The sequence below is a fragment of the Caretta caretta genome, chromosome 3, assembly GCF_965140235.1.
Source record: "Caretta caretta isolate rCarCar2 chromosome 3, rCarCar1.hap1, whole genome shotgun sequence".
Classification (NCBI taxonomy): domain Eukaryota; kingdom Metazoa; phylum Chordata; order Testudines; family Cheloniidae; genus Caretta; species Caretta caretta.
The window spans coordinates 32,760,374-32,786,594 of NC_134208.1; the positions used below are offsets into that span (position 1 = coordinate 32,760,374).

At 43.6% G+C, this 26,221-nt stretch overlaps 1 protein-coding gene across 10 annotated transcripts in view; it reads left to right on the forward strand.

Moving 5' to 3' along the window:
* The first annotated feature begins 396 nt into the window (after positions 1-396).
* The window catches only part of KIDINS220 (kinase D interacting substrate 220), a 184,930-nt gene continuing 159,105 nt past the window's right edge, over positions 397-26,221 (forward strand). For 9 of the 10 annotated variants that reach the window (XM_048845445.2, XM_048845446.2, XM_048845448.2 and 6 more), the window contains exon 1: positions 397-735. The gene's annotated coding sequence lies outside the window, so the exon portion shown is untranslated. The remainder of the gene's footprint in view (positions 736-26,221) is intronic. The other variant, XM_048845455.2, reaches the window with a different exon arrangement.

The window sequence follows — 26,221 nt, forward strand, 5'->3', positions numbered from 1 at the left end:
TCCCTGCTGCAGGGACTCCTCTAGCCCCAGACACCACGGTGAGAAGCGTGCGGTGGAAGAACCCGTTCGTTAAAATAACGTCTGACAACCACCCAAGGGCACAGTGGTCAGAGCTCGGTCTTCTGGGGCGGGCAGCGCCTCAGCCCGCCTGCTGCCGGCACACACAGCAACTTGCTTATCTCACTAGCCCTCTCAGCAGCCAAACGACACGCTCCTGCTGCTGGGACCGCTGAGGCCGGGAACATTTAGCAGCCGGGCAAATCCCGCCGCTCAGCCCAGGGACCAGCGGCCACGGCCCGGTGGGTGCAGCCTGAGGCCAGCGGTGGCGCTGGCGCAGAACTCCGAGCGGGGCGCCCGCAGGCAGGTTTCTCAGCCGGCGGAGGCGGAGGCGGAGTCTGCTGATGGAGGAATTACTTAGAGGAGAAGGGGAGGCTGCTGGGTTCCCGCTGCCCCCGCGGGGGCTCGAACCCCGCCCCTCCGGCTCCGAGTCTGGTACTAACGGCTAAGCCAGCCGCCTTCCTGGCATCCCCCGCCCCTCCTGTGCCCAAGGCGACGGGAGGGCTCACGTGACCGGCTCCGAGGAGGGAGTGGGGGGACAAGGAGGAGGCAAGATGGCCGCCGCCGCTGCCGGGTGCAAGTGAGGAGCCCTTGGAGCTGCCACCCCCGCCGCCGCCTCGGCAGAATCTCCCAGGACCGGAGAGGCCGCCCGCGGGGGTCGAGTCCCGCCGGCTAAGGGTAAATAGCGGGAGAGCGCGGAGCTGTCACACAAAGGGCGCGACGGAGCCGCCTTGACCCCGTCTGCGGCCGGACGCTGGGTAACGTCCCTGCCCCGTGTGCCGCTCGCTGCCTGGGTTGGGCCGGGCGGCGGTGAGCCTGTCCAGAGAGAGGCACCGCCGGCCTGCTCTGTCCCTCCCGCTCCCTCAGCCGCGCTGGGGGGTCGCGTGTGCGTGTAGTGCAAGGCAGAGCGCTGCCCGGACCCATGAAAGGGCCCGTCCTTGGTCCATTTACACCCCTGTGCGGTGAATTTTCATTTATACCCTTCCACCACCACCCCTGTGTAGGGAATTTTCATTTACACTCCTCCACCACACGCACTTGCCCATGCACAAGCACACATTTAATGAACAGCTCATGGGACACTACAATCATGAACAAGCACGGCTGTCAGCCACACTAGAGCATCTGTCTTCTAATGTTTTTTTTTTTCTTCCATTATTGCTAATGTGCGAAGACAAACATGGTCTTGATGCAAGGTATAACTCTCTGTCAAACCTGCTTACTCATGCCATGTTGCAGAAAATTTTAAAAAAATAAGCTGCAGAGCAGATGGAAAGACAACATAACAAGAGGAAAGGGAATTGCTCTTCAAATCCAAAAGCCATATAAAAAAGTAAAAGTAATTAATTATTGATTTACTGGGTAGATGCTTTTTAAATGTCTAAAATATATTTGAGAGACGGGGTGAGGTAATATCTTTTATTGGACCAACTTCAAGAATGTTAACATCTGTTAGGCAAGTAATATAATTTTTTTTAAAGGGTTAAACGTGTTCACATTATAGAGACAGTGTCATTTGAAGGAGCCATTGAAGTGAATTCATAGATTGTAGCATATATGAAATGCTATAATCTAACAAAATTTTCTGCTTTACAGATTGTTAGTAGTATAAATATGAGAAATTAAGAAGTCTCTGTCTTTTTGAAATCTCATTACATGATAAAAAGAAGTGAGTTAACAGTAAACATGTAAAGATGGGAAACTGACAAGGAAACTGCAGCAAGGAGTTAGTCTAAAACACAGATAGCACAAGATGCACTAGGTGACACACAGTGGTAATTTAGGCTCCAATCCAGTAAATGTATCACTGCGGGTAGTCTCCCGTGTTGGCATGAAGCACCGGTGAATTCACTGGGGCTCCATGTAAGCACAGAGGTTTGCCCATATGGATCAGTTGGAAAGATGGGGGTCTTGGTGCAGTTATTTTTCATGGTGAATAAACCTGTTCATACATACAAGATAAGAATTAAAACAATTTTTAAAAACCTTAGATCTTTAGATTTTAATATATTTCATTTTAATTTTGTTTGATTATCTTCAGTAATTGTTGTCAGAATAGCTGTAAATGTCAATATTTTTGCATTCTCTAGATTGTTTTGTTGGCAGTTGGAGTCAGAGTTGAACGCTTTGTTTTTCTTGTTAATTTAAAAGTTTATGGACTTGTCATTAACGCTATATGGGATATGTGTATGATGAGTAGTGTTAACGTTGCAAGCTAACAAATGATAAAATACACTAGTGGAATATGGTATAGACTCAGTGTTCGCTTTTTTACCAGAGCAGAAAGTAATCTGAGCTATTACTGTACAAAATAGCGGAATGGTTGGGTATCAGAAATTAGGTCATTGGTTCTGTGTGTAGACAAAGAATTGTACATATAATTGTTCCCTATATTCATAGATCATATATCTTTTTCTATGAGTATTTCTTCCCCATTGCACATCTGAGGCATGAGTGTAGATTTTAGTAACTATGTACTATAAAATGCACGGTCTGTTTAAGGAGTCAACTAGGCATTTATTGTTAGTAAAGAAAAAGATCTTAGCAGTAACATGTTGGGAATGAAAAGATGAGAGCAGAAATCCATGAAACGAGAAAGGCGTAGTGAGTGAGTCAAGGCAAGACATAACCCATGCATGAATCCAGTGCTGGTTAGGATGGAGAGGAATGATCTGATCTTTTGGCTGAATATCATGGAAAACTTCCTGAAGAGAGACTATTCCAAAGTCTAATAAGCACTATGTTGCTTGGCAGGCTAAAATCTGGTCAAAATATTAGAAAGTTTACTACAGACAACTATCTTGTTCTGGCAGGGAGATGAGATGCTTCCATCATTAGGTCCTATGATCTTGAATGAGGCTGATTTGTTTTTCTTGGGAAAAAAACCCCCCAAAACAGCCAAATGGGAAAGTCATGATTTTTACATAAGAACGGCTATACTGGGTCAGACCAAAGGTCTGTCTAGCCCAGTATCCTGTTTTCTGACAGTGGCCAATGCCACTTGCCCCAGAGGGAATTAACAGAACAGGTAATCATCAAGTTATCCATCCTCTGTTGCCCATTCTCAGTTTCTGGCAAATAGAGGCTAGGGACACCATCCCCGCCCATCCTGGCTAATAGCCATTGATGGACTTATCCTCCATGTATTTATCGAGTTCTTTTTTGAATCCTGCTATAGTCTTGGCCTAGCAAGAAGTTCTGCATGTTGAGTGTGCATTGTGTGAAAAAATACTTTTTTTTGTTTGTTTTATACTTGCTGCCTATTAATTTCATTTGGTGACCCCTAGTTTTTCTGTTATGAGAAGGAGTAAATAACACTTCCTTATGCATTTTCTCTATACCAGTCATGATTTTATAGACCTCAATCATATCTCCCCTTAGCCATCTCTTTTCCAAGCTGAAAAGTCCCAGTCTTATTAATCTCTCCTAATACGGAAGCCGTTCCATACCCTGAATCATTTTTGTTACCCTTTTCTGAACTTTTTCCAAGCCCAATATATCTTTTTTGAGATGGGGCGATCACATCTGCATGAGTACTCAAGAGGTGGGCATACTATGGATTTATATAGAGGCAATCTGATATTTTCTGTCTTATTATCTATCCCTTTCTTAATGATTCCCAACATTCTGTTCACTTTTTTGACTGCCGCTGCACATTGAGTGGATGTTTTCAGTGAACTATCCGCAATGACGCCAAGATCTTTCTTGAGTGGTAACAGCTAATTTAGACCCCATCATTTTATATGTATAGTTGGAATTATGTTTTCCCATGTGCATTACTTCTCATTTATCAATACTTCGCATTATTACTTCGCATTTCATCTGCCATTTTATTGCCCAGTCACTCAGTTTTGTGAGATCCTTTTGTAGCTCTTTGGAATCTGCTTGGGACTTAACTATCTTGAGTAGTTTTGTATCATCTGCAAATTTTGCCAAGTCACTGTTTACCCTTTTTTCCAGATCATTTATGAATATGTTGAATAGGACTTGGCCCACTATAGACCTTTGGGAGACATCGCTCCTTATCTCTCTCCATTCTGAAAACAGACCATTTATTCCTACCCTTTGTTTCCTATCTAACCAGTTACCAATCCATGAGAGGACCTTCCCTCTTATCCCATGACTGCTTACTTTGCTTAAAAGCTTTTGGTGAGGGACCTTGTCAAAGGCTTTCTGAAAATCTAAGTACTCTATATCCTGAATGTGATTTAGAGAATCATGTTGTCAGCAAGAAATATTGTGATAAGAACATTATTAAGCAGGCTTATTTTCTGGGCCACAGTTGGGTTCCACTTGGTGCAAAGATCACACAGAATGGATTATTCTTCCTTACTACAGTCATTTGAGATAGTTCACATTGGTACTTTTGTTTGCTTTGAAACTTTATTTTTCTTTAAAAGAATTGTTTGAAACAGAAAATGACATATTATAGTAGTAATTACCATGCTTTTATTATGTAGAAGTTTTCAGTGTATTATAGGAAATAGGTAGTGCAATATTTTACTTAAATCCAAATGTATTGGATCAATCACTTGTTGGTCATCCACCAATATTTAAATTCTGTCTTAAGAGTGCAAGATTTTTCTGGCAAGATTTATGCTTTATAAACCCTTGTCACATACTGTTCATGGGTCTGTTATCTGCTAGATGTTTATTTTCTTTTAATGTTTGCTCTTTTTATTAAGCAGGGAAGTTAGACTTGTAAGGTAGTAATTACCACTTTTTAGCCTTTGTTTAAAATATATACTACATTTGCTTTGTTCCAGTCTTTTGATACCTTCCCAATTCTCAGTGACTCTTCAGAAATTTTTTGACTCTGACATGTAGTTTTTATAAAGGCTGTCTGATTTCTCCTTATTCCTTAACTGACTCATTCAAACATAGGGAGGAAAAAATGCTTTCAAATGCTGAGAAAAGATAACAATCAACATAGGGTATTAGGAGGGGAATTGAGACAAGGGGGAGATGATTCAGGAGAGGATTATTGAGGTGTTCTCACAAACATTCATCCTCCCTTTTCCTGAGGGCCAGAATTAGATCTCCCCAAGCCCTTGTCTTCAACCTCTTGTCCATCATTTGGCAGGAGAGCTGTATGAAAATTTGACTATAATTGGATGTTAATTAGAATTCTGACCAAAAAACTTATATTGGTCCTCAGGACCTACTGAAGTGTATTTAAAAGGAGGCAGCACTTCTTACACATGGTACCTGCAACATTACCAAGTTAGATCATTCTTACTGTGATACAGTATTGGTTATTATAATACTCTGGTACTTCCTGGTGAAAACAGTTGCTGCTTTTCTATTCCATATGACCAGTTCAAGTTGAACCCTTTTTCTCCTTCCACTGTGTCAGGCAGTCCCTGCTCCAATATTAGCTATTCCTCTTCATCTATTAGACCCTCAGATGGGTTGGATACTATGTCAGTAAATCGTATTTGTTATCAATTGAATAACCATTAAATACATTAGGAGCAAGAGAAACATGAAGTAAAGTGTAGGTCCACTATTAGCATGGCAGGATAGCTAATAACTGATGACATCAAGATGGCTGAGGTGTTTGATGCCGGTTTTGCTTTAGTCTTCACCAAAAAGTTTAATGGTGAGCAGATATGTAACACAATTACCATTAACAACCGGGGGAAAGAACACAAGTCAAAATAGTGAAAGAACAGGTTAAAGACTATTTAGATGAGTTGGATGTGTTCAAGTTGGAAGGTCCTGATAAAATTCATTCTAAGTACTTAAGGTACTGAAGCAATCTTGGAACCATTAGCAATTATCTTTGAAAACTCCTGGAGGATGGGTGAGGTCCCAGAAGACTGAAGAAGGGCAAATATAGTACCTATATTTAAAAAGAACAGAGAGGATCTGGGAAATTATAGACTGGTCAGCCTAACTTCAATGCATGGAAAGATACTGGAACAAATTATTAATCAATTTGTAAGCACCTAGAGGATAACGGGTTTATAAGGAATAGTCAGCATGGATTTGTCAAGAACAAATTATGCCAAACCAACCTAACATCCTTCTTTGACAGAGTTCCTGGCCTAATGAGTAGGGGGGAAGCACTAGACATGTTGTATTTTAATTTTTTTAAGGCTTTTCACACAGTCACATATGACATTCCCATAACTAAGAAACTAGGAAAATTTGGTCTAGGTGAAATTACTGTTAAGGTGGGTGAAAAACTGTGCTCAAAGAGTAGTTATCAACGGTTTGCTGTCAAACTGGGAGGGCATGTCTGGTTGAGTACCACAGGGGGCAGTCTTTGGTCCAGTACTATTCAACATTTTCATTAATGACTTGGATAATGGATTGGAGAATATTTGCGGATGACACCAAGCTGGGAGGGGTTGCAAGCACTATGGAGGACAGGATTAGAATTCAAAATGATCTTGACAAATTGGAGAATTGATTTGAAATCAACAAGACTGCCCGCTCAAAGGTGACCAAGAATGCTTCTTGGTTGCCCCCGGGCCCATTTTTGAGAGTCTGATGGGCTGCCTGCTGGGAGGAGGACATTATCTGAGGGTCCTGGTGCCGTGGCATTAGATGCAACCTGCAGCTGCAGGAGTGTTGCTGCCTGCTGAATTAGGTGTGGCTATAGTTCCTGCTGCTTTGCTACCAGCTCTTGGAGTAGCTGCTGCTGCTGTTGGGTCACTTGCTGTTGCTTCTGGGCAGTAGCTGACCCTGCTGTTGCTGGACTGCCTGCTGTTGTTGGCTCTCTTCTTGGGCCGATATGCTAGTACGTCTGCTGTCCTTCTAACAGGACTGGGCTGGTGCCTGCATTCTCCTTCAGTTATCACTGGGGGTGGGGTGGGATGGGGAAGGGATTTGCGTCAGAGTCCAGTGGTATCGGCCTGTGATGAGAGTCTGTGGGGCTGAGGGTAGGGAAACCCAGGCCTGTCCTGCTTCATCAGGTTCCACCCCAGGCCCTATGATTGGCACATTGGATATGTGACCTGGGGGCGGATGCCACAAGCCTGCTCCCTGAGTCACTTTCTACCTGTTGCCAGGGGGGTTCTCCCTGACAGTGATTTGGAGGCCCGCTGTTTCTGGTCTCCATGGGGCGGCTCAGAAACAGGGTCTGGTCTGGGTAGTGTGGAGCTCCTCCGGCCTCTCTGCAGGAGCAAACAGTTTAGGATTTCTCCCTTACTCTGCCCGGCTTTGTGTCCTCCGTTTTGAACATGTCCAGCAGGTGCAGCTGGGTTGGGCCTTCTGGGCCCAGAGCTCCTCTTTAATTCTTGGTTCCTCAATGTGGGGCTTATACAGCCCATCACACGGATATGTAGGTTAGATATAAGGAAAAATTTACTTACTATAAGAGTACTTGAGCTCTGAAATAGGCTAACATAAGAGGTTGTGAAATCCCCATCGTTGGAGGTTTTTAGGAAGAGGTTGGAAAAACACCAGTCAGGGATGGTCTAAGTTTACTCGGTATAGCCTCAGTGCAGAGGGAAGGATTTGATCACTTCTGAGGTTCCTTTTAGCCCTACATTTTACTCTGATGCTATTATTGCAAAATATGGAATGATAGGGAAAAAATGTTTAAAATTAGACTAGGCAACTCAGACAGTAAATTGCAGTATTTTTTTGTAAAGCTCACATTTACTCTCAGTAAAAACAGCAATGATTTGCTGATTTACCAAAAATCTAGTCTATCTAAACTGCAAGAGCTCCTAAAACTAGCTGCACAGGTCCTGACAAACAAAACCTGTAAGCTTCTATTTACTCTCGCAATCCTACTCACACCAGTTTCAAATTCCATAGAGGGGAAAAAAATGTTATTTCATGTTAACCTTTGCAGTCACTCAATATACTCTCTCACAGATCTCTCATGTTTTTAAGATCACGGATGAGTTTTGCCCATTTGGTTTCTCAACTTTGAATGAACTAGTTGAATCAGCTGAAATGATTTCAAAATATTTTCTCTGTACCTGCAGAAGAAGCTACTGAAGTCAAAAATAATTTGGTACTTCAACAAATTCTCCACTAGTTCAGTGGTTGGACTTTCTATAAAACGTTGACAGCACAGATTAACTGCTTGAATAGTAAGATTAGGCCTTAACATAGGTTGTCATAATTTCAAATTTAACATTAAGTAGGTTTATTTTAAAAACGAAAAATAAACATTTTTGATTTAAATAAATTATTTTTGTATAAAACTTGAATTTTATCCACTTGACTTCTCTATTCAAAATTTACAAAAGAAACCAAAATAAAACTGTACAAAATTCAAAGAGCATAAAAACTACCTCTGTGTGAAATTCCATCCACACTGATTGACCTACTGCTTTTAGACTTAACAGGAATTTGTCACATTTTGAGCCCAATTTAGAATGCAATCCTAATTTATGTAGTTGCAACTGAGTGCCTCCATATTTACTTCAAAGAGACCTCAATCAGGAGGATCACTGCTCAATTGCAGTAGTTTACTGTACAGATGCTGATTGATCGCCTGCCTCAAAGAACTTACAAGAAAAAATGGCTAATGGAGGAAGAACAATTTAAAAATTAGGCTTAATCAGACTTTGAGGATTTTATTCCTAAGAGGCGAGAGTCTTAATTTTAAGGAGGTAATTATTTTATGTCCGTGACATGTGGGAACCCTAAACAACAGTTTTACTGTGCTGTTAAGAAATGGTTTATTTCATGGTGCTTAGCATTTCAAAAAGTAAAACTTCAGAGTACATCTAACATAACAGATTTGTTTAAGCCACTGTTGATATTTTTTTTTTGAGGACTGCAATGTCAGTTATTTAGCTATTTCCTGAAGGTTTAATTGATATCTGAGGGATAAAAATCTACATTAAATCAGAATGTTCACCAGTTGAATAATTTACAAGGCGGTGCATTTATCTACAGTGCAACAGGACTGTCTTTGCACTTTTGAAATGTGGAAGTCAGTGACATTAAGGGAAGAATCTTGCTTTCAGTAGGGGAGGTATGCTGAATACTGTGTTCCCTCATACTCACTGTAGAATTGCTAACTGAGAATTTGCTGATAAAATGTTGACCACAAATACGTAGTGTAATTTATTCTGAAAACATTCACCATTTTTTGCTAATACATTTTATTTTTTGCAACTTTTTTTGGTATAGAAATTTGTTCCTCTGGCAGAATGTTTTCAAGAAAATGTCAGAATAATAATATGTAGAAAATGACAGAGTAGAAGGCTAATCAGTAGACTGTAAAAAAAATAAATAGTAGTTTTGTTGGAATTACAAAATATAATTTTAAAAGTTTAATATTAACTGAAAAGTTTTGTGTTTGCAGTGCCTATTGTTGCAATGGTTGATAAATGTTACTGTGGCAGTCTTTTCCTTATTGGGCTATTAGGCCTTCATACAGCAAGGTACTTAACCCTTGTTTAACTTTAAGCATGTGAATATTCCATTTGGCATGGGATTAAGTACCTTGTGAATTAGAGCTGGAGTGCTAAAAACAGTGGATGGAAGTAATGTTTTACTTAGGCCTAGTCTGCACCGTGGCAATGCTTTAACATGGCTTGTGTAGTCACGGCATTTTAAAAAACCACCTCCATGAGGGGCGTAGCTACCAGCGCTGGGGGCGTAGCTACCAGTGCTGGTGCACTGTCTACACTGGCGCTTTACAGTGCTGAAACTTGTAGTGCTCAGGGGTGTGGTTTTTTCACACCTCTGAGCAAGAAAGTTGAAGTGCTGTAAAGTGCCAGTATAGACAAGCCCTAATTCTGTTGATGCCTTTTGTATGATTTTGTTTGGAGGGGATATCAAACCCCTTTGTATGTTGGCCACATCATAGCATGCTCAGGATGTGAACTTTAGATTGTCTGTATTGTTCCTCTTTGTGATACATTGTGGCAGCTGACTACGCATCCATAATTTCTTATAGGATGGAAAAAACTCACATTTCTGTTTTTCTCCTGTGACTGTCCGGCCCTCGTGGCAACAAAGCCACAAAAGCTGGTAGGAACCACTGCAGAAATGGCTGAAGCAGGGACTGCTGGACTGGGAGAAGGGAGGAGGAGAAAATGGGCCCCAACCAGGGCTACTCCAACACAGTCCATACCCAGAACTGTGCAGGGGAGACACTCCTTTCCCAAGCACTAGGAACCAACCTGCTATCTGGCCTTGAGAAAAGAAACTGCAGGCCCAAGCCAGCCAGAAACTAGCTGATAGGAGCAGCTAAAGGGGGGACTCCTATACACTGATCTCTGAGAAATTTCTGCAGTTTTGACCAAACTTACTCTGCCTTGTGCTGATGAACAATTTGCTCCAATTCCCATCTGCCCCCTCTCTAACAGTTTCTTAATTTCAGCCTCACTCCACACCTACCCCTCTTGCCCTTCTCTTTGCCCCTGCCCTAAGCTGCTCATCACCTTCTTTAATTTTAGCTTAAGATTTCCTAACTATCCCCTAACACAGATTTCAGAGTAGCAGCCGTGTTAGTCTGTATTCGCAAAAAGAAAAGGAGTACTTGTGGCACCTTAGAGACTAACCAATTTATTTGAGCATCCGATGAAGTGAGCTGCTTACGAAAGCTTATGCTCAAATAAATTGGTTAGTCTCTAAGGTGCCACAAGAACTCCTTTTCTTTTTCCCTAACACAGAGGTTCTCAACCTTTTTCTTTCTGAGGCCCCCCCCAAACATGCTATAAAAACTCCACAGCCCACCTGTACCACTATAACTGGTTTTTTGCATATAAATACCAAGGCCAGCATTAGGAGGTAGCAAGCAGGGCAATTGCCTGGGGCTCCATGCCACAGGGGCCCCCGCGAAGCTACATTGCTCAAGCTTTGGCTTCAGCCCCGGGTGGTGGAGCTCAGGGCCTTGGGCTTCAGCCCCATGCAGTGGGGCTTCAGCTTTCTACCCTGGGTTCCAACGAGATTAATGCAAGCCCTGCCTAGCAGCCCCCCAGTGGGCCCTAGACACCGGATTGAGAACCACTGCCCCAGAACACTACCTCCACAAGTGGAATTAACAGGATATTTGTCATCATCACATTGTTCATTGTGCTTGTATATTATACTCCTTTCACATACCCTGTGTCTGATATGTCTATTTAATTGTGCATACTTTGGGGCAGAGACTATCTGCTTTCGTGCTTGTATAGAGCCTAGCACAATAGGGCCCATTATTATAATAATGGATGCTTATATATTAATTGTCCTGTTTGTCTGGAATGGATTGTAATTTTAAAATCATGTCTATTGGAATTATTAATAATATAAATTTTTAATATTAATATGGGAGACCACCAGACACCAATTTAATCATTAATTCCTTTAAGTAGCCTAAAGACCAAATAGTGCTTTGTATAATTGCTCCAAACAGCCTAAAAATAAGCAGTCACTACATCCAGTACACTAACAAAGTATTCATAAGCATGTGATCAGTATACTCATAAATAGCCCAGACTTAGGAAAACTGTCTCATCCTGGTGTGCTCCAGCATGATGAGGTAGGGTCTGACAAAGAACCCACAAATTCGTAACAAGAGTTATACCCTTTAACAAACAAATGGCATAGCCAATTACCATTTTAGCTAACAAACCAATTTGAGACAGTTTCACCATCTTTATTTCCAGATTTAATTTAGATAACATTTCCAACCTCCTTTCTCCCTAAGGTCTTTTCTCGTTGTCTCTTTTGCTGACCAACACCTTTTTTTTTGTTTGTTTGTTTGTTTTTTTTGGTCAGACCTGGTTTTAAATAGGCTTTACTTTTAAGATAACACTGATATGTGGTGTAGAAAGGTCTATGTTGGCTCCTTTTAAGACATTCTTGTTTTCTTATTTAAAACCATCTGTAGTCACCCCTATTGGTCAGAGTGAGGTAGTCTTTTTAGAAATTCCCCTTATCTCATTAGTTATTCTTTTAACCAGACATCTTCCCTGCTTCATTCTGTCTGCTTCATTCATTCCCTGCTTCATTCTGTCTGACTTTATAGCTCTTATAACTGCTTCATTCTGTCTGGCTTTATAACTTTTTAGAAATTCCCCTTATCTCATTAGTTATTCTTTTAACCAGACATCTTCCCTGCTTCATTCTGTCTGCTTCATTCATTCCCTGCTTCATTCTGTCTGGCTTTATAACTCATTATTTTCAAGTCCTTCCTTCTACTTGCTAGTCAGGGTCACTTCCATCCTTGAATCTGGGAACCAGCCTTACCCTGCTCTGCTGTGAGAACCCCCACCCCTGGGCTGTTCACGCACAGCTTCTGGCATGTAAACTGCTCCTGGGATTGTGCAACTGAATGACACTAGCCAATATCTCCAGTCCCAGACACAACCCTAGGAACCTCTGTCTTGCAGTGCCCAGTTATGCCCACTGGACGCTGCAAGCTTATATGAGTTTGTCAATTTAACAAAGAAATTGATATGTACTAGGCCTGTTATCCCAAGGGGAGCCTCTGACATGCTTCAAACCAAACACGCTGCTTCAGGTAGAATAAACAAACATATTTATTAACTATAAAGATAGATTTTAAATGATTGGTTTCAGAGTAGCAGCCGTGTTAGTCTGTATTCACAAAAAGAAAAGGAGTTACCCATTACCATAAACCCATTGTTTCATGTTCTCTATGTATATAAATCTTCTCACTGTATTTTCCACTTTATGCATCCGATGAAGTGAGCTGTAGCCCACGAAAGCTTATGCTTAAATAAATTTGTTAGTCTCTAAGGTGCCACAAGTACTCCTTTTCATTTTAAATGATTATAAGTCAAAACATAACAAGTCAGATTTGGTCAAATGAAATAAAAGCAAAATGCATTCTAAGCTGATCTTAACACTTTCCATGACCTTACAAACTTAGATGCTTCTCATCACAGGCTGGCTGGTTCCTCTTCAGCCAGGCTCTCCTCTTTCATCAGTGCTTCAGTCGCTTGGTGTGGTGTCTGTAGATATAGGTGAAAGAGAGAGGAAGAGCATGGCAAATGTCTCTCCCTTTTATCATGTCCTTTCTTTCCTCTTGGCTTTGCCCCCCCCTCACTCCCTTCAGAGTCAGGTGAGCATTACCTCATCGCAGTTCCAAACTGACCAGAGGAAGCGGGGTGACTCCCTTGAGAGTCTAACAGATTCTTTTGTTGTTGCCTAGGCCAGTGTCCTTTGTTCCTGTGAGGCTGGGCTGGGTTTGTCTCATACCTGCCCTGATGAGGTGTGAACTGCCTCTCTGCTCTTGGAGAGTTTTTGCCTGGGCTTATTTTAAGCCATGAAGGATGCATTTTCAGCCTCATAACTATATACATGAAATTACAACCTATAACAACATTACTATAACATCACTGTAACAACAATGCTCAGTGTATCATGAGCCTTCCGAAGACACCCGACATGACAAACTTTGCATAGGATACCACACAATCATTTTACAAGGATGAACATGGGGGTGCTGGGTGTTCCCCTGAGGTGCAGAGTATCACACACACACATTAGCTAATTCTAATTCTTTAATTTTGTATTTATCCTAAGTGGCCTTCCATAATGTCATTAAATCATGACTTTCAGATGGAGAATTGAGGTATGTAGAGATTAAGTGACTAGCCTAAAGTCATACAGTCTATGGAAGAGCTGTAAATAGAACCCAGTTCTTTTCCAGTGTCCTAGTCCACTGCCCAAATCACAAGATCATCCTCATTCTTGTGGATGAGGACAGCAGCATAAAATGAATCCATAGAAGCTTTGAGATTGTTCTGCTTTTTCTGTGATTATGTAGAGATGTTTGAGTAGAAAATTTGCCACGCTTCATTAAACGCTGGGCTGCCTGGGTAAAGTTTTTGGTGTCTGTGCTGACTACAGGAAATTATACCCTTCTAGATATCACATGACTTTCTGTCATTGAGGAATTGCTGTTATCTATTATGTACATTGCATGTGCAGCAGGCATGGGTGAAGATGCCAAGATTTGGCACCAACCTAATTAATGAGGTAGACAGAATCACTATAGGGCAGGTAGCCCTGATTTGCGTTACCATAATTACTGGATGTTATCAGCACAGCAGCCAAGAAGAATTGGGATGATATGCTTACCTATCCTCATTAAGGACATGAAGGGTTACATTTTAGTTGTGAGGAGACATATGGTATTGGTCCATTAGTAGATGGAAATGGTATAGTTGTAAACAGTAAGGCAGAAGCATTTTAATATTTCTGTTCTATTTTTGGGGACAAACAGATGAGATTGTTATCGCCATTTCATGAGACTTTCTTTCCATTCCACTAGTATCTCTGGAGGATGTTAAACAGAAGCTTCTAAAATTAGACATTTTCATATCAGCAGATCCAGATAACTTTCATCCACGAATTTTAAAAGAGCTGGCTGAGATGCTCATTGAACCATTAATATTGATTTCAATAAGTCTTGGAGCACTGGAGAAGTACCAGAAGATTGGAAAGAAAGCTAATGTAGGGCCCTATGAAATCCCCTTTATTATTGTGGATTTTTGGATTTATTTTCTGATTTTGTTTTTTTCCATTTTTATGCTATTTTTTAAATCAAAACTGTTTGATACATTGACAACAAATAAGTAGCCTTACTATAAATGCATGAAAGTGTTCAGAATTGGACTGCAGTGTGAAAAACTGATTTTGCAAAAAAAACCCCCAAACCCTACAATTTAAACAGATATACAGTATAAGTATATGGTAAAAGTAACATATTTAAAATCACTTTTTAAAGTAGTACTTGGTAATATGACCAAACTGACATTGTTGACAGTAACGCAAGAAGTCCACTGACCTGTGTGTGTGGGGGAGGAGGGAGTATGCATGTGTGTGTGTGGAGTGAGGGAGTGTGTCCACTGCTTTCTTGTTAAGCACAGCACTTGCCAGCTTGAACGCTTGTTCAGACAACTGCAACTGCTCCTGAGCCTGAGGCTGGTGCACAGACAGGTGCTCCCCTATCCCCCTACCCTGGCTCAGCAGAGATCAGGTATACAGGCGGGGAACACCCTGACAGCCCCCTATCCTCCCCAGCTCTGCACAGCAGATCAGGAGGCTCTGATCCAGAGCAGCTTGACTCTCTTAAGTGCAGCTGCACGTAGCTCAGTTGTGCAACCCATCCTGTCTGCCTGCCTCTGTGGTTCTGGTGCCGGAGAAAGCAGGATTCCACATTAATGTTTTGATTCTGTGATTTGGTCTGTGTTCTCATTAACACAGATTTCATAGGGTACTATTAATGTTGTGCCAGTTTTTAAAAAGGGTAAATGGGACGACCCGTGTAATTGCTGGCCTGTCAGCCTGACATTGATCCCAGGCAAGGTAATGGAGTGGCTGATATGGAACTTGTTTAATAAAGAATTAAAGGAGGGTAATGTAATTCATGCAAATCAACATTGGTTTATGGCAATACATTTCAACCTTTGGTCTGTGGGCCCCTGGGGGGTCCGCTGACTATGTCTAAGATTTTCAAAGAGGTCTGCATACCCATTTGAAATTTTTTAGGGGGGTCTGTAAATGAAAAAAAGGTTGAAAACCACTGGTTTATGGAAAACAGATCCTGTCAAACTAACTTGATTTTTTTTTTTTAAATGAAGTTACAAGTTTGCCTGACAAAGGTAATAACGTTGATGTAGCATATTATGACGTGGTACCACACAATATTTTGATTAAAAAACTAAAATGATGTAAAATTAACATGATGTACACAAAAACTGGCTAACCGGTGTCAAAATGTAATTGTAAATGGGGAATTGTCATTGATTCACAGTGTTTTCAGTGGGGCCCTCAGGGATCAATTCTTGACCCTAAGTTATTTGACATTTTTATCAGTGATCTGGAAGAAATCATCAAAATTATCACTGATGAAGTTTGCAGATAACATGACACAAAAATTAGGGGAGTGGCAAGTAATAAAGAGGGTAGGTCACTGATTCAGAGGGATATGGATCGCTTGCAAACTAAGTGCAAGCAAACGATATGCATTCTAATACAGCCAAATGTAAATGTATACATCTAGGAACAAAGAGTGTAGGCCATACTTCAAGGAGGGGGGACTCTCTCTTGGGAAGCAGTGACTCTGAAAAAGATTTGGGGCTTGTGGTGGATAATCAGCTGAACATGAACTCCTAGTATGACGCTATGGCCAAAAGAGTTAATGCGATCCTTAACGGGGGAATCTCAAGTAGGAATAGAGAGGTTATTTGATCTCTATCTTTGGCATTGGTCCAACTGCCGCTGCTCTCTACAATTCAAAAGGATGTAGATAAACTGGAGAGGTTGGTTGAGAGAAGAGCCACAAGAATGATCATTAAAGGATTAGAAAACAGTCCTTAGAGCGATGAGCTCAATCTGTTTAGCTCAACATTCTACAAACATATTAGAAGCAAGAGGAAGACCAAGGATAGGGTAGGCCTGTTACTCAATGAGGCAGGAAAAACAATAACAGAAAATGTGGAAATGGCAGAGATGTTTAATGACTTTGTTTCGGTTTTCACCAAGAAGGTTGGTGGTGATTGGACGTCTCACATAGTGAATGCCAGTGAAAATGAGGTAGGATCAGAGGCTAAAATAGGGAAATAACAAGTTAAAAATTATTAAACAAGTTAGAGATCTTCAAGTCACCAGGGCCTGATGAAATGCATCCTAGAATACTCAAGGAGTTGACTGAGGAGATATCTGAGCCATTGGCAATATCGTTGAAAAGTCATGGAAGATGGGAGAGATTCCAGAAGACTGGAAAAGGGCAAATATAGTGCCAATCTATAAAAAGGGAAATAAGGACAACCTGGGGAGTTACAGACAAGTCAGCTTAACTTCTGCACCTGGAAAGATAATGGAGCAAATAATAAAGCAATCAATTTGCAAACGTCTAGAAGATAATAAGGTGTCAGGGTTCCCTCCCCACTCTGAACTCTGGGGTATAGATGTGTGGACCCACATGAAAGACCCCCTCAACTTATTTCTACCAGCTTAGGTTAAAACTTCCCCAAGGCACAAATCCCTTCTTGTCCTTGGACGGTATTCGCTGCCACCACCAAGTGAGTTAGACAGAGATTCAAGGAAAAGAATCACCTGGTGTTCCTGTTCCCCAAAATATTCCCCCCCAAACCCCTTCACCCCCTTTCCTGGGGAGGCTTGAGAATAATATCCTCACCAATTGGTACAGGTGAGCACAGACCAAATCCCTGGGTTTTTAGGAAACTAAAACCAATCAGATTCTTAAAAAAACAACAACTTTATTATCAAGAAAAAAAGTAAAAGAAGCTCCTCTGTAAAATCAGGATGGAAGGTAATTTTACAGGGTAATCAGATTCAAAACACAGAGAATTCCCCTGTAAGCAAAACTTTAAAGTTACAAAAAACAGGGATAAACCTCCCTCTAAGCCCAGGGAAAATTCACAAGCTAAAACAAAAGATACTCTAACGCACTTCCTTGCTATTACTTACTATTCCTGTAATTTTAGATGTATCATTCAGTAGGAGCTGGATTACTTGTTTGATCTCTCTCTTTGTCTCCCAAGAGAACACACACAGAGCACAAAAACAAAGCCCCTCCCCTCCCAGATTTGAAAGTATCTTCTTTCCCCAGTGGTCCTTCAGGTCTGGTGCCAACTGGGTTAATTGAACTGATTAACCCCTTACAGGTAAGGGGATTCTGTACCTCTGGCCAAGAGTGATTTTATTTTCATAGAATCATAGAATATCAGGGTTGGAAGGGACCTCAAGAGGTCATCTAGTCCAACCCCCTGCTCAAAGCAGGACCAATCCCCAATTTTTGCCCCAGATCTCTAAATGGCCCCCTCAAGGATTGAACTCAGAACCCTGGGTTTAGCAGGCCAATGCTCAAACCCTTGAGGTATCCCTCCCCCCACAACCTTTACTGCATACATAAAGGTTGTTACCCTTCCCTTTATATTTATGACATAAGGTGATAAGTAATAGTCAGCATGGATTTGTCAAGAACAAATCATGTCAAACCAACCTGATAGCTTTCTTTGACAGGGTAACAAGCCTTGTGGATGAGGGGAAGTGGTAGACATGGTATATCTTGACTTTAGTAAAGCTTTTGATACTGTCTTGCATGACCTTCTCATAAACAAACTAGGGAAATGCAACGCAGATGAAGCTACTATAAAGTGGGTGCATATCTGTGGTTCACAGTCATGCTGGAAGGGCATGATGAGTGGGGTCCCACAGGGATCAGTTCTGGGTCCGGTTCTGTTCAATATCTTCATCAATGATTTAGACAATGGCTTAGAGAGTATACATATAAAGTCTGTGGACAATACCAAGATGGGAGGGATTGCAAGAGCTTTGGAGGATAGGATTACAATTCAAAATGATCTGGACAAACTGGAGAAATGGTCTGAAGTAAATAGGATGAAATTCAACAAGGACAAATGCAAAGTACTCGACTTAGGAAGGAACAATCAGTCACACACATACAAAATGGGAAATGACTGCCTAGGAAGGGGTACTGTGGAAAGGGATCTGGAACACAGTCAGTGTTCCCTCTAATTTTTCCCATCCATGTGTGGAATTAATTTTGTTATGTGCACCAATATGGAGGTGATGTGTGACATATCACCTCCATATTGGTGCACGTACACAAAATTCATGTGGTGGGGGTGTGGCTGAGGGGTTTGGAGTGCGGGAGGGGGCTCAGGCTGGGGCAGAGTGTTGGGGTGTGAGGGCTCCAGCTGGGGGTGTGGGCTCTGGGATGGGGCTGGGGATGAGGGTCTCAGGACTGGGGCAGAGGGGTTTGGGGTGTAGGAGGGTGCTCCAGGGCTACAGCGGGAAGAGGGGTCTCTCCCAGGACCTGGGCTGGCGGGGGGAGGTGCCTCTATCTGCCATGGGAGCTCTGGGGCTGGGGCTTCAGGATAGGTGCCCCTTCCCTGGCCCCAGCAGGGCCAGGCCATGCCTGGGTCAGGGTTGGGCCTGGGCCGGGCTGGGCCACTCCGGCCGTGTGTCGGGTCGGGCTGCCCACGTCTGGGGCCCGCAGCAAAGTTGGGGCCAACAGAGGGGTGCCTGGTCGTGGCAGGTTGGGGTGGGGGTGGGGCACCCATGCGCCGGTCCATCCCCAGCTGCGGCAGGTCCCGGGTGGGTTTCCTGAGCGCTTGCGCAGTGCTAAATAGGCTGCTGTGCAGCCGTGCAGCTGACAGGGAGATTAGGTCATAATGGACCAGAAGCTAAATATGAGTCAACAGTATAACACTGTTGCAAAAAAAGTGAACATCCTTCTGGGATGTATTAGCAGGAATGTTGTAAGCAGGACAAGAGAAGTAATTCTTCTGCTGTGCTCCGCACTGATTAGGCTTCAACTGCAGTATTGTGTCCAGTTCTGGGTGCCACATTTCAGGAAAGATGTGGACAAATTGGAGAAAGTCGAGAGAAGAGCAAGAAAAATGATCAAAGGTCTAGAAACCCTGACGTTTGAGGGAAGATTGAAAAAATTGGGTTTGTTTAGTCTGGAAAAGCAAAGACTGAGAGGGGACATAACAGTTTTCAAGTACATAAAAGGTTGTTACAAGCGGGAGGGAGAAAAATTGTTGTTCTTAACCTCTGAGGATAGGACAAGAAGCAATAGGCTTAAACTGCAGCAAGGGAGGCTTAGGTTGGACATTAGGAAAAACTTCCTAACTCTCAGAGTGGTTAAGCCCTGGAATAAATTACCTAGCGAGGTTGTGGAATCTCCATCGTTGGAGATTTTTAAGAGCAAGTTAGACAAACACCCGTCAGGGATGATCTAGAACAGGGGTGGGCAAACTTTTTGGCTCAACGGCCATATCGGGGTGTGAAACTGTATGGAGGGATGGGTACGGAAGGCTGTGCCCCCCCCCCCAAACAGCCTGGGCCCCTCCCACTTCCCACCCCCTGACTGCCCCCCTCGGAATGCCCCACCCATCCAACCCCACCACTCCTTGTCCCCTGACCGCCCCCTCCCGGGACCCCCACCCATAACTGCCCCCCTGGAATCCCCCTGTCCCTTGCCCCCGCCCAAGAACCTCTGCCCCATCCAACTGCCCCCTGTTCCCTGTCCCCTGACTGCCCCCCGGAACCCCCTGCTCCTTACCCAACCCCCCACCCCTTTACCATGCTTCTCAGAGCAGCATGTCTGGCAGCCGCGCCACCGGGCCAGAGCTAGACGCGCTGCGCTGCAGGGGAGGGGGGACAGTGGAGGAGGGGCCGGGGGCTAGCGCTCAGGGGCCGGGCAGGACGGTCTCGTGGGCCAGGTGTGGCCCTTGAGCCATAGGTTGCCCACCTCTGATCTAGAATGATAATACTTAGTCCTGCCATGAGTGCAGGGGACTGGATTAGATGACCTCTTGAGGTCCCTTCCAGTTCTATGATTCTATGAACATAGAGAAGATTAAGGGGTGACTTGATTACAGTTTATAAGTATCTGCACAGGGAACAACTACTTAGTAATGGGCTTTTCAATATATTAGAGATTGGTATAACACAATCCAATGGCTGGAAGTTGAAGCTAGACAAATTCAGGGTAGAAATAAGTCATAAATTTGTGATGGTGAGAATAATTGACCATTGGAATAATGTGTGTCCACTGCTTTCTTGTTAAGCACAGCACTTGCCAGCTTGAACGCTTGTTCAGACAACTGCAACTGCTCCTGAGCCTGAGGCTGGTGCACAGACAGGTGCTCCCCTATCCCCCTACCCTGGCTCAGCAGAGATCAGGTATACAGGCGGGGAACACCCTGACAGCCCCCTATCCTCCCCAGCTCTGCACAGCAGATCAGGAGGCTCTGATCCAGAGCAGCTTGACTCTCTTAAGTGCAGCTGCACGTAGCTCAGTTGTGCAACCCATCCTGTCTGCCTGCCTCTGTGGTTCTGGTGCCGGAGAAAGCAGGATTCCACATTAATGTTTTGATTCTGTGATTTGGTCTGTGTTCTCATTAACACAGATTTCATAGGGTACTATTAATGTTGTGCCAGTTTTTAAAAAGGGTAAATGGGACGACCCGTGTAATTGCTGGCCTGTCAGCCTGACATTGATCCCAGGCAAGGTAATGGAGTGGCTGATATGGAACTTGTTTAATAAAGAATTAAAGGAGGGTAATGTAATTCATGCAAATCAACATTGGTTTATGGCAATACATTTCAACCTTTGGTCTGTGGGCCCCTGGGGGGTCCGCTGACTATGTCTAAGATTTTCAAAGAGGTCTGCATACCCATTTGAAATTTTTTAGGGGGGTCTGTAAATGAAAAAAAGGTTGAAAACCACTGGTTTATGGAAAACAGATCCTGTCAAACTAACTTGATTTTTTTTTTTTAAATGAAGTTACAAGTTTGCCTGACAAAGGTAATAACGTTGATGTAGCATATTATGACGTGGTACCACACAATATTTTGATTAAAAAACTAAAATGATGTAAAATTAACATGATGTACACAAAAACTGGCTAACCGGTGTCAAAATGTAATTGTAAATGGGGAATTGTCATTGATTCACAGTGTTTTCAGTGGGGCCCTCAGGGATCAATTCTTGACCCTAAGTTATTTGACATTTTTATCAGTGATCTGGAAGAAATCATCAAAATTATCACTGATGAAGTTTGCAGATAACATGACACAAAAATTAGGGGAGTGGCAAGTAATAAAGAGGGTAGGTCACTGATTCAGAGGGATATGGATCGCTTGCAAACTAAGTGCAAGCAAACGATATGCATTCTAATACAGCCAAATGTAAATGTATACATCTAGGAACAAAGAGTGTAGGCCATACTTCAAGGAGGGGGGACTCTCTCTTGGGAAGCAGTGACTCTGAAAAAGATTTGGGGCTTGTGGTGGATAATCAGCTGAACATGAACTCCTAGTATGACGCTATGGCCAAAAGAGTTAATGCGATCCTTAACGGGGGAATCTCAAGTAGGAATAGAGAGGTTATTTGATCTCTATCTTTGGCATTGGTCCAACTGCCGCTGCTCTCTACAATTCAAAAGGATGTAGATAAACTGGAGAGGTTGGTTGAGAGAAGAGCCACAAGAATGATCATTAAAGGATTAGAAAACAGTCCTTAGAGCGATGAGCTCAATCTGTTTAGCTCAACATTCTACAAACATATTAGAAGCAAGAGGAAGACCAAGGATAGGGTAGGCCTGTTACTCAATGAGGCAGGAAAAACAATAACAGAAAATGTGGAAATGGCAGAGATGTTTAATGACTTTGTTTCGGTTTTCACCAAGAAGGTTGGTGGTGATTGGACGTCTCACATAGTGAATGCCAGTGAAAATGAGGTAGGATCAGAGGCTAAAATAGGGAAATAACAAGTTAAAAATTATTAAACAAGTTAGAGATCTTCAAGTCACCAGGGCCTGATGAAATGCATCCTAGAATACTCAAGGAGTTGACTGAGGAGATATCTGAGCCATTGGCAATATCGTTGAAAAGTCATGGAAGATGGGAGAGATTCCAGAAGACTGGAAAAGGGCAAATATAGTGCCAATCTATAAAAAGGGAAATAAGGACAACCTGGGGAGTTACAGACAAGTCAGCTTAACTTCTGCACCTGGAAAGATAATGGAGCAAATAATAAAGCAATCAATTTGCAAACGTCTAGAAGATAATAAGGTGTCAGGGTTCCCTCCCCACTCTGAACTCTGGGGTATAGATGTGTGGACCCACATGAAAGACCCCCTCAACTTATTTCTACCAGCTTAGGTTAAAACTTCCCCAAGGCACAAATCCCTTCTTGTCCTTGGACGGTATTCGCTGCCACCACCAAGTGAGTTAGACAGAGATTCAAGGAAAAGAATCACCTGGTGTTCCTGTTCCCCAAAATATTCCCCCCCAAACCCCTTCACCCCCTTTCCTGGGGAGGCTTGAGAATAATATCCTCACCAATTGGTACAGGTGAGCACAGACCAAATCCCTGGGTTTTTAGGAAACTAAAACCAATCAGATTCTTAAAAAAACAACAACTTTATTATCAAGAAAAAAAGTAAAAGAAGCTCCTCTGTAAAATCAGGATGGAAGGTAATTTTACAGGGTAATCAGATTCAAAACACAGAGAATTCCCCTGTAAGCAAAACTTTAAAGTTACAAAAAACAGGGATAAACCTCCCTCTAAGCCCAGGGAAAATTCACAAGCTAAAACAAAAGATACTCTAACGCACTTCCTTGCTATTACTTACTATTCCTGTAATTTTAGATGTATCATTCAGTAGGAGCTGGATTACTTGTTTGATCTCTCTCTTTGTCTCCCAAGAGAACACACACAGAGCACAAAAACAAAGCCCCTCCCCTCCCAGATTTGAAAGTATCTTCTTTCCCCAGTGGTCCTTCAGGTCTGGTGCCAACTGGGTTAATTGAACTGATTAACCCCTTACAGGTAAGGGGATTCTGTACCTCTGGCCAAGAGTGATTTTATTTTCATAGAATCATAGAATATCAGGGTTGGAAGGGACCTCAAGAGGTCATCTAGTCCAACCCCCTGCTCAAAGCAGGACCAATCCCCAATTTTTGCCCCAGATCTCTAAATGGCCCCCTCAAGGATTGAACTCAGAACCCTGGGTTTAGCAGGCCAATGCTCAAACCCTTGAGGTATCCCTCCCCCCACAACCTTTACTGCATACATAAAGGTTGTTACCCTTCCCTTTATATTTATGACATAAGGTGATAAGTAATAGTCAGCATGGATTTGTCAAGAACAAATCATGTCAAACCAACCTGATAGCTTTCTTTGACAGGGTAACAAGCCTTGTGGATGAGGGGAAGTGGTAGACATGGTATATCTTGACTTTAGTAAAGCTTTTGATACTGTCTTGCATGACCTTCTCATAAACAAACTAGGGAAATGCAACGCAGATGAAGCTACTATAAAGTGGGTGCATATCTGTGGTTCACAGTCATGCTGGAAGGGCATGATGAGTGGGGTCCCACAGGGATCAGTTCTGGGTCCGGTTCTGTTCAATATCTTCATCAATGATTTAGACAATGGCTTAGAGAGTATACATATAAAGTCTGTGGACAATACCAAGATGGGAGGGATTGCAAGAGCTTTGGAGGATAGGATTACAATTCAAAATGATCTGGACAAACTGGAGAAATGGTCTGAAGTAAATAGGATGAAATTCAACAAGGACAAATGCAAAGTACTCGACTTAGGAAGGAACAATCAGTCACACACATACAAAATGGGAAATGACTGCCTAGGAAGGGGTACTGTGGAAAGGGATCTGGAACACAGTCAGTGTTCCCTCTAATTTTTCCCATCCATGTGTGGAATTAATTTTGTTATGTGCACCAATATGGAGGTGATGTGTGACATATCACCTCCATATTGGTGCACGTACACAAAATTCATGTGGTGGGGGTGTGGCTGAGGGGTTTGGAGTGCGGGAGGGGGCTCAGGCTGGGGCAGAGTGTTGGGGTGTGAGGGCTCCAGCTGGGGGTGTGGGCTCTGGGATGGGGCTGGGGATGAGGGTCTCAGGACTGGGGCAGAGGGGTTTGGGGTGTAGGAGGGTGCTCCAGGGCTACAGCGGGAAGAGGGGTCTCTCCCAGGACCTGGGCTGGCGGGGGGAGGTGCCTCTATCTGCCATGGGAGCTCTGGGGCTGGGGCTTCAGGATAGGTGCCCCTTCCCTGGCCCCAGCAGGGCCAGGCCATGCCTGGGTCAGGGTTGGGCCTGGGCCGGGCTGGGCCACTCCGGCCGTGTGTCGGGTCGGGCTGCCCACGTCTGGGGCCCGCAGCAAAGTTGGGGCCAACAGAGGGGTGCCTGGTCGTGGCAGGTTGGGGTGGGGGTGGGGCACCCATGCGCCGGTCCATCCCCAGCTGCGGCAGGTCCCGGGTGGGTTTCCTGAGCGCTTGCGCAGTGCTAAATAGGCTGCTGTGCAGCCGTGCAGCTGACAGGGAGATTAGGTCATAATGGACCAGAAGCTAAATATGAGTCAACAGTATAACACTGTTGCAAAAAAAGTGAACATCCTTCTGGGATGTATTAGCAGGAATGTTGTAAGCAGGACAAGAGAAGTAATTCTTCTGCTGTGCTCCGCACTGATTAGGCTTCAACTGCAGTATTGTGTCCAGTTCTGGGTGCCACATTTCAGGAAAGATGTGGACAAATTGGAGAAAGTCGAGAGAAGAGCAAGAAAAATGATCAAAGGTCTAGAAACCCTGACGTTTGAGGGAAGATTGAAAAAATTGGGTTTGTTTAGTCTGGAAAAGCAAAGACTGAGAGGGGACATAACAGTTTTCAAGTACATAAAAGGTTGTTACAAGCGGGAGGGAGAAAAATTGTTGTTCTTAACCTCTGAGGATAGGACAAGAAGCAATAGGCTTAAACTGCAGCAAGGGAGGCTTAGGTTGGACATTAGGAAAAACTTCCTAACTCTCAGAGTGGTTAAGCCCTGGAATAAATTACCTAGCGAGGTTGTGGAATCTCCATCGTTGGAGATTTTTAAGAGCAAGTTAGACAAACACCCGTCAGGGATGATCTAGAACAGGGGTGGGCAAACTTTTTGGCTCAACGGCCATATCGGGGTGTGAAACTGTATGGAGGGATGGGTACGGAAGGCTGTGCCCCCCCCCCCAAACAGCCTGGGCCCCTCCCACTTCCCACCCCCTGACTGCCCCCCTCGGAATGCCCCACCCATCCAACCCCACCACTCCTTGTCCCCTGACCGCCCCCTCCCGGGACCCCCACCCATAACTGCCCCCCTGGAATCCCCCTGTCCCTTGCCCCCGCCCAAGAACCTCTGCCCCATCCAACTGCCCCCTGTTCCCTGTCCCCTGACTGCCCCCCGGAACCCCCTGCTCCTTACCCAACCCCCCACCCCTTTACCATGCTTCTCAGAGCAGCATGTCTGGCAGCCGCGCCACCGGGCCAGAGCTAGACGCGCTGCGCTGCAGGGGAGGGGGGACAGTGGAGGAGGGGCCGGGGGCTAGCGCTCAGGGGCCGGGCAGGACGGTCTCGTGGGCCAGGTGTGGCCCTTGAGCCATAGGTTGCCCACCTCTGATCTAGAATGATAATACTTAGTCCTGCCATGAGTGCAGGGGACTGGATTAGATGACCTCTTGAGGTCCCTTCCAGTTCTATGATTCTATGAACATAGAGAAGATTAAGGGGTGACTTGATTACAGTTTATAAGTATCTGCACAGGGAACAACTACTTAGTAATGGGCTTTTCAATATATTAGAGATTGGTATAACACAATCCAATGGCTGGAAGTTGAAGCTAGACAAATTCAGGGTAGAAATAAGTCATAAATTTGTGATGGTGA